Source organism: Camelus bactrianus, chromosome 10 (genome assembly GCF_048773025.1).
Source record: "Camelus bactrianus isolate YW-2024 breed Bactrian camel chromosome 10, ASM4877302v1, whole genome shotgun sequence".
NCBI classification, from domain to species: Eukaryota; Metazoa; Chordata; class Mammalia; order Artiodactyla; family Camelidae; genus Camelus; species Camelus bactrianus.
This window is the reverse complement of record NC_133548.1, coordinates 55,718,083-55,731,075: the sequence shown is the minus strand read 5'-3', so window position 1 is coordinate 55,731,075 and position 12,993 is coordinate 55,718,083. Positions and strand designations below refer to the sequence as shown.

Genomic DNA, 12,993 nt, shown 5'->3' with positions numbered 1-12,993 from the left:
CCATAGGGTCTCTCAACCTCTAGTAGTAGAGCCCAGACTTATTCCCATGGCACGCAGGCAGATTCTGAGAGAGTGGAAGTGTGCAAAGCCTTCTGAGGCTTAGGATGGAAGCTGGCACTGCCTAACTTCTGTTGCAGTCTTTTTGCCAAAGCAAGTCACAAGCTCCTTTTGGAGGGAGGAACCGCAAAGTCGTATCGCTCAAGGGCATTAGTACAGGGAGTGAACAACTGCAGGCATTTTTGCAAACAATCTATCATACCCCTATTGTCCAAATAATATTAATAGTAATGTTAATTTTAACCATATGATATCACATACATGTGGAATCTAAAAAAAAGAAGACACAAATGAACTTATTTACAAAACAGAAACAGACTCACATTCATAGAGAACAAACTTATGGTTACCAGTGGGGTAAGGGGGTAGGAAGGGATAAATTGGGAGTTTGAAATTCTCAGATACTAACTACAATATATAAAATAGATAAACAACAAGTTTCTACTGTATAGCACAGGGAACTATATTCAATATCTTGTAATAGTCTTTAATGAAAAAGAATATGAAAGGGAATCTATGTATGTATATGTATGACTGAAACATTATGCTGTACTCCAGAAACTGACACCAAAACTGACTATACTTCAATTAAAAGAGAATGTAAAAATTTTTTTAAAAATAATGTTAATTTTATAATGTTAATAACTGTTACTTTTTTTAACCCAACCCCCTGATCAAGGACTATACATTAAATTTAGGTGTGTATCTTTAGTCTTTCTTACTCTTTTTTTTAAGTTTTTAAAAAAATCTCTCCTCTTTTTGTGTTTTATGAAATTGATATTTTTTAAGACTCCATGCCTGTTTTCTTAAGAATATCTCACAATCTGAATTGGTCTACTTCTCCATGATTATTTTCAGGTTAGCCGTTTTTGGTAAGAATTCTAAATAGCTGATACTGTATACTTTCCATTGCTTCACAAGCGGAGGCACATAGTGTTAGTTTACCCCATTATTGGTGATACTCAGTGTAATCACTGCTAAGGTGGTGTCTGCAAGACTTTGCAATCATAAAGGTGCCATCTCCTGTAGGTAGGTTTGTATTAGGTCTGAACATCTCGTGCTGAAGTTCTTCCAATCACATCAGCATATACTTATTAGATACCTACTGTGTGTCTAGTCTTGAATTTAGTGCTATGGCAAATCTAAAAGATGGTAAGGGATGTTGCCTGTTGGAAAGAATATATAGTTTGAGTTACTCTTTTAAAAACTGGACAGAGTGCAGGAGTTGTATAATGATTGGTTTATAAAAACTTTTTGCTGAAGTGTGATGTACGTGCAGAAAAGTGCATATTTAAGTGTATAGCTTGATGAAATTTTCAAACTATACACACCAGTGTAATAATGCCCAGATTAGGAAACAGAATATGAGCATATCTCAATAAGACTGATTTTTAACTGCATAGAACTTATACCCGAATGATGGTTGTCTTTTTCAATACCAGTTTATGAGTGGCCCGAGAAAATAAGTATCATTTTAGGCTCAAAATGGTGTTATCTAACTTGATCACTCTCTGTACCCATCCAGCTTGATTCAGAGTATCTTTCAGAATGTCCATACACCAGTCTCTCCTCCTCGATTCCTGTCCCAGAGCAGAAGGTGACACCTCTCCTTTCCCAAGGGTAGCCTTTCCCTCTGCATTCTGTCCCACCCCTCTTGACTCCCCAGAGTCTGGTCCTCTCGATTTCTTTCTTGTATCTCCTCCATCTGTCTTTTGTCTTCAGCCTCCTCTTTTGGTTCTTGCTCCTTAACCTTCCATTGTATCAGTAGTCCTTCTGCTTCTCCCCAGGCTGCTATTTGTCCCTCTCCTTTTTATCCCCAGACTTCTTAAAAGACTGCCTCCTCTTCCTCCTTAACCCACTCATCCAAATGCCTTCTGCGACTTGGTTTCTTTCCCCACAACTCTAGTGAAGTTCATCAGCAAGCTCCGAGTTACTAAGTCAGCCTTTGTTCTCTGAGATTTCTGCTTCCTTTGGAAGTCTTACTCGCCTTTTCTTTGAGATTCTCTCTTCCCTTGGCTTCCATTTATTGTGTGCTCTTAGTCTTCTGCCCCCTGCTCTGACAATCCCTCTAACAGTTTTGACTTCCCAAAGAGAAAACAACAGTAATTCCAACTTCTTTTGATCTGTATGAGAGTGACATTTCTTAGAACCTTTTTCATGGACTGTGGTTCATTCTGTTGGTAATTTCCCTGCAGTTTGAAGATTGTGGCTTTAATGACAGATTCTTAATTAAATGGATGTAAATTCTCTATAACCTTAGTTTCTTGATGCTCTGCCTGGTAGGAACTCAGTAAATGCTTGTTGGAGTCATTTATTCATTCAATTTTTCATTGATATGGCAATAAATATTTATTAAATGAATTGAATTGTTTGTGAAATTTAACAGTTTACATTTTTTCACATTGTTGAAATATGGTTGTCTTTATCTTTAAAAGCCTTTGTTGAAGTTTGCTTATTTGCTTATTTTTTTCCTAATTTGAACAATTACTAGCTGTATGACTCTTGGGTAGTTTACTTAACCTCCAGAATTGATTTTATAATTTTGTATACAGGGTATTAAGTGCTGACCTTCTGGGCTGTTGTAAGGATTTGATGGCAAAAACGCACACAATTCAGAGAGCACATACCTAGCATATAGTAATGGTTCAATAAATGTTAGTTGTCATTATTATTCTTACCGTAATGTGCCAGACGCTGGACTCAGGTCCTTACAACAAGCATCCTAAATTAGGCATTGTTTTTCCCATTTTGCAAAGAGAGAAACTGAGACAAAGGGGATTTAAATACGTTGCCAAATGTCACAGAGCTAATAAATTGCAGATCTAGGATATCTGATTCTGTAGCGTGTGCCTTTTGCCTAAGCAGAAAGCCTTTCATCATTTTGTATGACACTTAGCAGTAAAGTAGGAGTCACTTTATAGTGAATGAAACAAGCTAATGCTGTTCTTATTTACCTTCTAGAAGATAGGACATACCATGGAAGCTCTGACCTGTTTGGCAGACTCCAGTCCTAAAGGTCAGGTTAATAAAGATTTTTATATTAAAACCACAGAATTCTAGGGCTTGGAAAGATTTTAGGTTTAGAAGATTTACCCACCAGTTATTGAATTCCATAACAATCTAGCCAGGGGGTCATCTGGTTTATTCTTTAAGACTTCCAGGGACAGGGAAGTTGTCATCATTCGGGGTACCTCACTCCACTTTCCACAGCTCTGACCATAAGACAGCCCTTCCTTACATGTAACTAAGTTCTGTTCCTGTGTTTCCTGTGGCAGCGATGGATGGCCATGAAGTAACTAGAACCCCTGTTTCTTAAAGGCAATCTTTCAGATTCTTGTTATTGACTCTCCATTTTCACCCCCAACTTCTTCTCTTCACCAGGTTAAGTAGCTTCAGGTCTTTAATTCACAACTTCCCCTGCATGAACACAACTGGATCTACTTTTTTTGCCCTTCTTGGTGTGATAGGAATAAAAAGAATGTCTATCTTATGAGCATTTTGCTTTTCATCTAGTCTTTCTCATAATCCATGGTACCACCATCTACCCAGTTGTTCAAGCTAGAAACCCAGGAGTTTATTCCCTTCCCCATTCACATACAGTCCACCAGCAAGCCTGTTCAGTCCTGTCTCCAAATATAAAATCCATCTCTACTACCATCATCCCAGTCCAAGCCACCATCATCTCTCCCCTGATCCCTAACTCTTGCCCCCGCCCTGCACTCCCTCCTCCACACAGCATCCAGAATGGTCTCTTTAAAGCACAGAGCAGGTCACATCACTCCTTTAAGTCAAACTGTTCTTTGATTTCCTGTTGACCTTCCAACAAAATCCAAACTCTTCTGTGGTCAGCGAGGCCCTGCCTCATCTCATGTTCTTTCTTCCCTGTTGCTCATGCAGCCTCTGTCCCTGGCGTCTTTCATATTCTCTGGACACGCCAAGCCTTTTCCTGCAGACGGCGTTGGCCCCTCTTGTTCCTTCTGCCTGCACTCATCTTCTAGTTTTGCAAATGCCCACCTCATTCCCATCTTCCAGGTCTCAGCTAAAGTGCTTCAGAGCAGCCTGCCCTGATCCCTCACCGGAGGTCCTAATCTCATCACCCAGTACCTGTCTTTCTGATCACCTCATCTTCTCTGCTCATGAGAATGTAAGTCCTTTGGTGACTGGATCTGCACTACAAGTTAGCAGTGGGATCTTCTCCCAGTGGCATAGTAGCTGTCCAGAGAAGGTGCTCGGTAGATATCTGAGGAATAAGTGCATGGCCTCATGATTGAATGTTGGAGTTCTATTAAAAATGCATTTGAATCTGAGCTTTGCCACTTTCTGTGTGACTTTGAGCAAATTGTGTTACCTCTCTGGTCCTTGGGTGGCACATCTGTATGATAGCCATCTTATCTACCTCACAGCATGTGGTGAAGATTAATTAAGATATTCTGTATCTTGTAGTCATCTGTAATGAAAAAGAATATGAAAAGGAATATATGTATGTTCATGTGTGACTGAAACATTATGCTGTACACCAGAAATTGACACGACATTTTAAACCAACTATACTTCAGTAAAAAAAAAATTAATAAAACAAAACCTCCAAGGAGGAAAGAAAAAAGAGATAGCATCTATGAAGGTGCTTGCCACAGTACCCGGCACGTATTAGGTGTTCAGTCCTCCTCCAATCCTGGTGCTTAATTGTGAACATGTGGAGAAGAGCTCTGTCAAGTTTCAGCCTGATTAATGGGACTGTATGGTGTGCCTGTGTGTGCGTGACCCACACGCTGGGTGTAAGGTGCCTGCGACCCCCCCAACCCCAGGTAACACTTACCTGGCTGGGAAAACAGTTCCAACCCTGGATATCAGCTGTTGTACTGAGTGATGCTCAGTCTGATAACCCAGAGGTGCTAAGCCCAGGGCCTTCACTGGGCTGCTGAACACAGACCCCAAAAAATGAAATGAGCAAACCTGACACTGTGTGGCCCATCTCTCGTCAAGATGGATTAGGATGCTCTGTCTAGACGGTAGTCTCCCTTGGGAAATCACAGTTGCTCTAAGAGAAGGCACATGGTCTCCTGTTAGGAATACAAAATAGGCCTGTGAGCTGTTGATGGGGATGTGGGGGGCGGGGGCTCGCTGTGAGGTGTGTGGGTCTACGGAGCAGAGCCTGTGGAGAGGAGCCGATGGCTGCACCATCGTGGTGGTGGCCTTCCCCTTCACACGCACACAGTGTCAGCAGAGCCCATGCTCTGTGGGAGGTGGAAACAGCACTGTCAGCCTTCTCAAAGCCGTAATTCCGTGCCCTCATTGAGGAGTGCTGGAAGGAACTGACAGGTAACCCTGGAACGTGGATTACCTGCTGGGAAGGGGGCAGAGGTCTCTGTGCAACTTGCTTGAGCATAATGGCTTCTGTGGTTCCCCTCTGTAGGCTGTCAGGGTGAGTGTTTTCACATGGGGGTGCTCTAGAATTAGGTAGACCTGGGTTCCAATCCTGGCAGTGTCATGACATTGGCCAAGTTACTTAGCATCTGGCCTTAGTTTCCTCATTGAAAATAGGGATGATAAATGACCCCTATCTTGTCTGGTTGTTGTGAGGATTAGCTGATATAGTGTGTACAGAATCTTAGCTTACTTCCAGGCACACAGCTGATGTTCAGTGAATGATCATTCTTCTTATTAGGCCACACAGGTCAGGATTTTGAGTTTATTTCTGATCAGCCTCACCCATATTGAACTTTGAGTCTTGCTTCCCCACTTGCCAGCTGTGTGCTATCTAACCTCTGTGAGTCAGTGTTTTTATCTGTTAGATGCAGTTTATAAATCCCACCTCATAGTCAAAGTGGAATGAGATCAGAGCATCTGACACATAGTAAGTGATCAAAATATTTGTTTCCTCCTCTTTGGTTCCCGAGTATTTGAAAGACGGTCCCTTTAAGCATGTTAAGATTCCTCACTAGCCTTGTATGCAGCTGTGTTCAGACAGCTTTGGCAGAAGGAAAGAGGCTTTTTTTTTTTTTTTTAAATGACTGTTTCATAATCTGTTGGCTCAGATCTGCTGTTGCCACACCCTGTGCTTCTCAGGGTCCCTGGGTCCTGTTGTAATTAGCATGTGCCTTCCCTCTCACCTAAATGACCCTGGCAAGTGGCTGAATACAAAGTGGATCTTCCTCCCTTCTCTTTGGGGCGAAGCTGGCCCCGGGATTCTTAGCTGCTGGGGGAGGGGCTGGCGGGAGCCTGGGCTGCAGTTGGACTGAGCAGCCAGGCGTTTTCTGGTTTTCATTAAAATTCTCTTGCTGTCTTTCGGGATTGCTCCATTGGCTGTGACTACGCACTGGAGCCCGTTGTGCTGGCTCTCAGCCGCACACACCCATCAAATCACAGTGGCCCTGAGGACGAGAGAAAACTGCAGGTGAGGGACAGGCTGGCTAAGGGGTTTTGCTCAGCAGCCTTTGTGATAAGGAACACCCATCTACAAGTGCAGAACTTGAGCTTTGCAAATCCTTAAGGACCAGTGGGGAGGCAGACATAACTGAGCTGGGAATGGGTAGCAGGGAGAATCCTCACTCCTGATGACAGACTTGCTCCTGGGGGCAGATCAAGGTTTCTGGGCAGCTGTTAGAGGGTCTCCAGATGTTTAACGAATGAAATCAGTCTGGTTGAATCATTTTTCTGAGATGCTGATACCCTCATAGGCCCAAGGGGTTGGGGTTAAATGGCAGTTCTCTGAGAGGGATAGACTGCATTAGAGTAAAGATTCATTTTTTTGTTTTTGCTGTTGTTTTTATTTCTATTGAAGTATATAGTCAGTTTACAATGTGTCAATTTCTGGTGTACAGCATAATGTTTCAATCATACATATACATCCATATATTCATTTTCATATTCTTTTTCAGGATAGGTTACTACAAAATATTGAATATAGTTCCCTGTGCTACACAGGAGGAACTTATTCAAATGTTAATTTCAGATAGCTGAAGAAATCTCACTTGAGATTGAAACTGAAATCTGAAAACCTGGGTTCAGAATCATGACTTTGCTATTGACTTGCTTTGTGACCTTGGGCAAGTTACTTCCCTGGGTCTCAGCTTCCCAGTAGGGTTGTGAAGATTAAATGAGATAAACTATGTTAAACTCTTGGCCTATCCTATGTTCTCCATAGATGGTTGATGTTCATATAAATTGGGCTCGATTTGACCTGTCCCTCCAGCTCACCAAGATACAGCCCAGTTCTGTCATCTAAAACATTTGTTCTGCATCCTTCTCAGCTTTGTGTCTTTTAAGAATTTGAGGCAAATGTGTTCCCTAGGGCAAGCTGAATCTCCTTTCACTGGAAAAATACATCAAAACCATATTATTATGTTTCCCAGTGAGAGGCTTACAATGTTGGATGATTCATCTTCATGCAGCTTAGTAGAAAAAAAAAGTTATCTATTATTCTCAATAATGGATAGGTTGTGAGAAAGCCGTTTTAATTGATCTTGGATATAAATGTCCTTGATGATACACCCAAGAGAGCATCAACGAGGCTCCCATTTGCTTTCAGAATTAACTCCACTTCCAGTCTTTTCTCCTTTGACTCTGCTCTTCAAACCCTGTGTTCTAGCCGCAGTGGACTGCTCACAAAAAATAATTAATATGAAACCTACCAAACTTACTGAAAAATCCTTTAAATATATATTTATAGTTAAAGAGCAATAAAGTGAAAATTGTGTATCCACCATCCAGCTTATCAAATTGAACATTATGGGTCCCTTAGAAGCTGCTTGGGACCCTCTGTCCCAAAATCCTGACCCCTTTTCTTCTCACTTGAGGCTGTGGTGATCCTGATTCTTATGTTGATCATCCTCTTACTTTTCTTTATGATTTAACCACTCATTGTTGTATTACAAAAGTATACGTTGTTTAGTTTTTTTTAAAACAAAGGAGCAAGCACAAATCTAGCAAGCTTTGTTAAAAAAAAAAAAGAGCAACATTGCCACTAGTAGATGGAAAAATAAATTAAATGGACTCAGGTTCATAGCCTGGCTTTAGCTGCCCTGGGGGTTTACTAAAGGTCCTAATGGGGAAGTCAGTGTGCAAGGTTGTGAGTGAATCCCAGGAAAAACAAGGCTCACCACGACCTGGGCATCTGATGGGGCTGTAGAGTGGGCCAGGTCCTGGACATCTGGTAGCAATTGGTCACAGAGAATGGACTGCTATATCTTTTCTCTTTTTGGTTTCTTGGTGGCCTACCTCCAGGTCTCAGGGAGTAGGTCAAAGCAAAACTCTTCCATGGGATGAAGTGAATGCCGTCAGCTAACCCAGATGGCCAGCATGGAGGGGATGAGCAGATACTTCATTAGCACATGGTCAAGGCCAACAGAGTCAGAAAGGAGTCTCAACCGAGTTTACCTGTCATTCTTGTCAAGTCTTTTTAACCTCTTTTTGAGAGTATGCAGTACCACCATGGAATATGTTCACCTTAAAGTTCACTGCTAAATCAATCAAGCCTCTAGAAGTAACTTTTTTCTTCCAAATTTATTAACTTATTTCAACATAATGTTAATAAATGAATCATATGTTAACATAAATAAAAACTGTGTTTTCCAAAACAAAAAGAAATTGGCCAGAACACATTGTTAGACTTTTGCAAATTTCTTTCTTTTCTTCCAGTTTTATTGATATATAATTGACATACAGCACTGTGTAAGTTTAAGGTGTACAGCATAATAATTTGATTTACATACACCAGGAAGTGATTTTCACAATAAGTTTAATGAACATCCATTGTCTCATAGAGACATAAAATCAAGAAATAGAAAAAAAAGTTTTTTCTTTCATGAGAATTTTAGGACTTACTCTCTTACAGAGCTAACTTTGATTTATTGGAAAGATGGGAGAAAGGATGACAAACTGAAGTACACTCTAAGGTTCAGGATTAACAGATACACACTACTATATATAAAATAGATAAACAACAAGGACCTACTGTATAGCACTGGAAACTATATTCAGTTTCTTGTAATGAGCCGTAATAGAAAAGAAAAAATATATATGTATGTATGTATATGTATAACAGACTCACTTTGCTGTACATCTGAAATTAACACTGTGAATCGACTACACTTCAATAAAAAATGAAAGTTAAAAAAATAAAAAATAACACTCTAAGGAAACAAACATATGAATTCAGAGTGTTGGACAACTGACTTGGCTTCTGCAGCAAGTCAACAGCATGAAAAAAAAATTAATGTGACTTAAAAATCATAATCAAATGTAGATGTATGAACCTTACTTTGATTTGGATAGTCTATATATTAGTTTGCTACAACTTTCGTAACTGACTATTACAGACTGGCTGGCTTAAACAACAGAAATTTATTTTCTCATAGTTCTGGTGGCTGGAAGCCCAAGATCAAGGTGCTGGCAGGGTTGGTTTCCTCTGAGGCCTCTCTCCGAGGCTGGCCAACAGCTGCCTTCTGCTGCCTCTTCACATGGTCATCCCTCTGCACACATGTGGCCCTGGTGTCTCTCTGTACGTTCTAATCTCCTTTCTTTTTATCAGGACATCAGTCCAGGTAGATTAGGGCCTACCGTACAGGCCTTATTTTAACTTAGTTACCTCTTTAAAACTCCTATCTCCAGTTACAGTCACATTCTGAGATATACCAGCGTACAACACATAAACTTTTTTTGAAGGGTGGGAGATACAGTTCAATCCATGACAGTCTAATTATAAAAAGGCATTTTTGAGATGTTGGGGAAATTTTATTATGGACCAATATCAAGGAATTACTGTTAATTTTTCTAGGTGTGATAATAGTATTGTGATGTTAGAAAATGGGAACATAGAGATAGGTTCTGGAGTATACAGAGGTGAAATGATACTATGTGGAATTTGTTTTAAAATATTTAAACAATGAAAAAAAAAAAAAGAGGATGGACTGGTAACAGACCAAAATGTTCATAATTGTTGAATCTGGGTGATGGGTATCAGGGGCCTACTTTTGACTGTGTTTGAAAACTTTATAATCATATACTTAAAATATTTGGATCAACAACACCAAAGAGGGTTTAATGGCAGTGGGGTTGTTGGTGATGACTGTCTTCAGCACGTCTGCCCCTTGAGTTACGCTTCTCTGGTCTGGCTGGCTTCTTCATGTGGTATCCCTCTTGGGGTCCTCTGTTGCCTGACTCTACCAGGTCCTCTGTTGCTTGTATATAGCTTGGTGAAAGACATCCTACGGGAGCTTCTTAAGAAAAGGTTCATGGAGTGTGAATTTCTGAGATCTCAGATACCTGAAAATGTCTGTGTTCTATTCTCATACTTGATCAACAGTTTGACTGGGTTCTTAGATCTCATTCTAAGTTGGAAATCATTTTCCTTCAGAATTTTAAAGATACTGCTCCAATGTCTTCTTGTTTTTTATTGATGCTGTTGAGAAATTGGAAGCATTCTGGTTTCTGATTCTTTGTACATTCTGTTTGATTTCTCCTTTCTGACAGCTTATAGAATTTTCTCTGTCTGCAGTTCTCTGAAATTTCACAGAAATTTCATGCTGTCTTTGGTGTGCTGGACCCTTTTACCTAGCCACCTGCACCCCCCAGTTCTTCCAAGTTTTATTGAATTACTATATTGTTACAATTTTTCTTTCTTTTTTCTATTTTGTTTTTTTGGAAATTTCTCTTTTTCATCCCCCTGTACTGGTTCTGTGGAATGTACGTTACTTCTCTCTCCTGTTTTCTGTATCTTTATTTTTTAATTTTTATTCTCAAGATTTCCTCAACTTTATCTTTCAATCCTTTTATTGAGTTTTAAAAATTCTGCTATTAAGTTGTCAATTTCTAAGAGCTCTCTCTCTCTCTCTTTTTTTTTTTTAGTGTTTCCTTTTTATGGGATCCTATTTTTGTTTCATGGGTACAGTTTTATTTCATTTTTGTGAGAATATTAATGGTAGTCCCCACCCCACTGCAGAGTAGCTGTTTCCTTCAAGTTGCTTTTGTGTGTGTGCTGTGGTCTGTATCTTTGTTAGTGGCTCTCCCAGGATGTCAGTCTGAATGTGATCCTTGGCTGTGTTGCTTCTGATTAAGTTTGGAGGGTGGTGGGGTGGATAATAAAAACTGTTGAGACTTTGACGTTATGGTAAGTGAATGAAGCCACTCACAAAATACCACATAGTGTATGATTTCATTTATACATTTCATGAAATGTCCAGAATAGGCAAATCTATGGGGACAGAAAATAGATTAGTAGTTGCCTGGGGCTGGAAAGTGGGGGGGAATGTGGAGCGACTGCTAATGGGTATAGGGTTTTCTTTGGGGTGATGAAACTGTCCTAAAATTGATTGTGGTGATGCTTGTACCACTTTGTGAATATATTAAACACTACTGAATTGTACCTTTTATTTTATTTTATTTTATTTTATTTTATTTATTTTTGTTGTTTTTTGTTTGTTTGTTTTAGTTGAAGTATAGTCAGTTTACAATGCTGTGTCAATTTCTGGTATACAGCATAATGTTTCAGTCACTAAATTGTACACTTTAAAAGAGTGACTTGAGTATGTGAGTTACATCTTAATAAAGCTTAATATTATAGCTTAATGAACCACTCCAGTGATGATGGTTATACAACTCTGTGAATATATTAAACACCATTAAATTGCACACTTGAAAAGGATGAATTGAGTATGTGAGTTATAGCTTAATAAAACTGTCAACAACAAGAAACTTCCAGGAAAGTGAATGTGGGATGGAGAGTGTTCCGTTTGAGCCTCCCCCATAGCTTGATCTGGGCGGGCTGTCTGCCTGGGACAGCATCTTCAGGTTTTCCCATGGTTGTGTCCCCCCCGCCCCCTAGGAGGAGTCCCCATCCTCCTTACAGAGCACGGGTCCACCTGGCAATGTCCTGGCAGTCAAGAGGAGAGGGCATGTGAAAATCTGCTACCCTTCTCCTTCAGTAAACACAGGACCCTGTCTTCTTCTGTTCCCTTTCAACCTTGCTGGGTACTCCTGAGCCAGAGATACTTATTATTATGGAAAATTTCAAAGATTTACAAAAGTCAAGAGGATAGTGCAACAATAAACCCCCATGCTCCTATCACCCCAGTTCATTCACCAGTGATTGCTTTGTGGCTATTTTCCTTTCACCTGTATCCGCCACTCCCTTCCCCAGGTTATCATAAAGCAAAGACTAAACATTTCTGTTTTATGCTTTCCAGAGACTAAGCATCCAGAATTCTGTCAGTGAGGAGAGGGATTTAGGGCTCTAACTTCTTTTCGAGCAGCCTTTCCCTGCTGTCTTTCTTTTAGGATCTATACCCCTGCTCTAGGAGTACATGGGCCCACCAGTCCCCGGCCCGGTAAGGATTCTGTGGTTTAAATCAGCCAATTCTCAGCTTCCCCTGCATCTGGTTTAGGATTCAGATTTCTTGAATCTGCAAAGTCTGTTACTACTTGCTCCCAAGCTTCCCAAATCTGACACCATCATCTTCTCTCCTCTTTCCTTCTCCTGAACAGTTTTGTTACTAAGAAAAAAAAGCAGGAGTTGGTGAAACTGATGGCAGTTGTTCAATGTGCCGCCTTCTCAGGAAGATCGGCTGTTTGTTATTACTATTTTTTTTTTTCTTTTCAGTTTTACTTTGTCAAGCCCTGTTCTACTCCAACCTAGGACCCTCTTTTATTTATTTACCCATGATTGATTTCTTTGCCTGGAAAACTCCCTTCCAACCTTCTGAGAAGTAAGAGGAATCTCCTGGTTTGAACATGCCTGTCTTCTGACCTGCAGCCCAGGCGAAGTTAAGGAGAAAGTTGGTGAAGGCATTTGTGCCTGCTGGCATCTTGTACTCGCCTCTTCTAGCGTCATCTGCCTGCGCTCCGCGGGCTGCATTGCGGTGTGTTTCCCAGTCTGTCTTCCCTGTTGGCCTGGGAAGCAGGACTTGTGAGTAGGACTATGCCTGGGTTTTGCTCTGTCCT

The 12,993-nt window shown here is 40.5% G+C and overlaps 1 protein-coding gene across 2 annotated transcripts in view; it reads left to right on the top strand.

The window, feature by feature from the left end:
* Positions 1 to 12,993, top strand: part of RAB30 (RAB30, member RAS oncogene family) — an 89,581-nt gene that overhangs the window by 27,304 nt on the left and 49,284 nt on the right. Inside the window, exon 1 of one of the 2 annotated variants that reach the window (XM_010973439.3) lies at positions 6,146 to 6,451. The exons of the other annotated variant lie outside the window; for it this stretch is intronic. The gene's annotated coding sequence lies outside the window, so the exon portion shown is untranslated. Of the gene's footprint in view, positions 1 to 6,145; positions 6,452 to 12,993 lie in introns of those variants that run through there. 2 annotated transcript variants of the gene reach the window in all.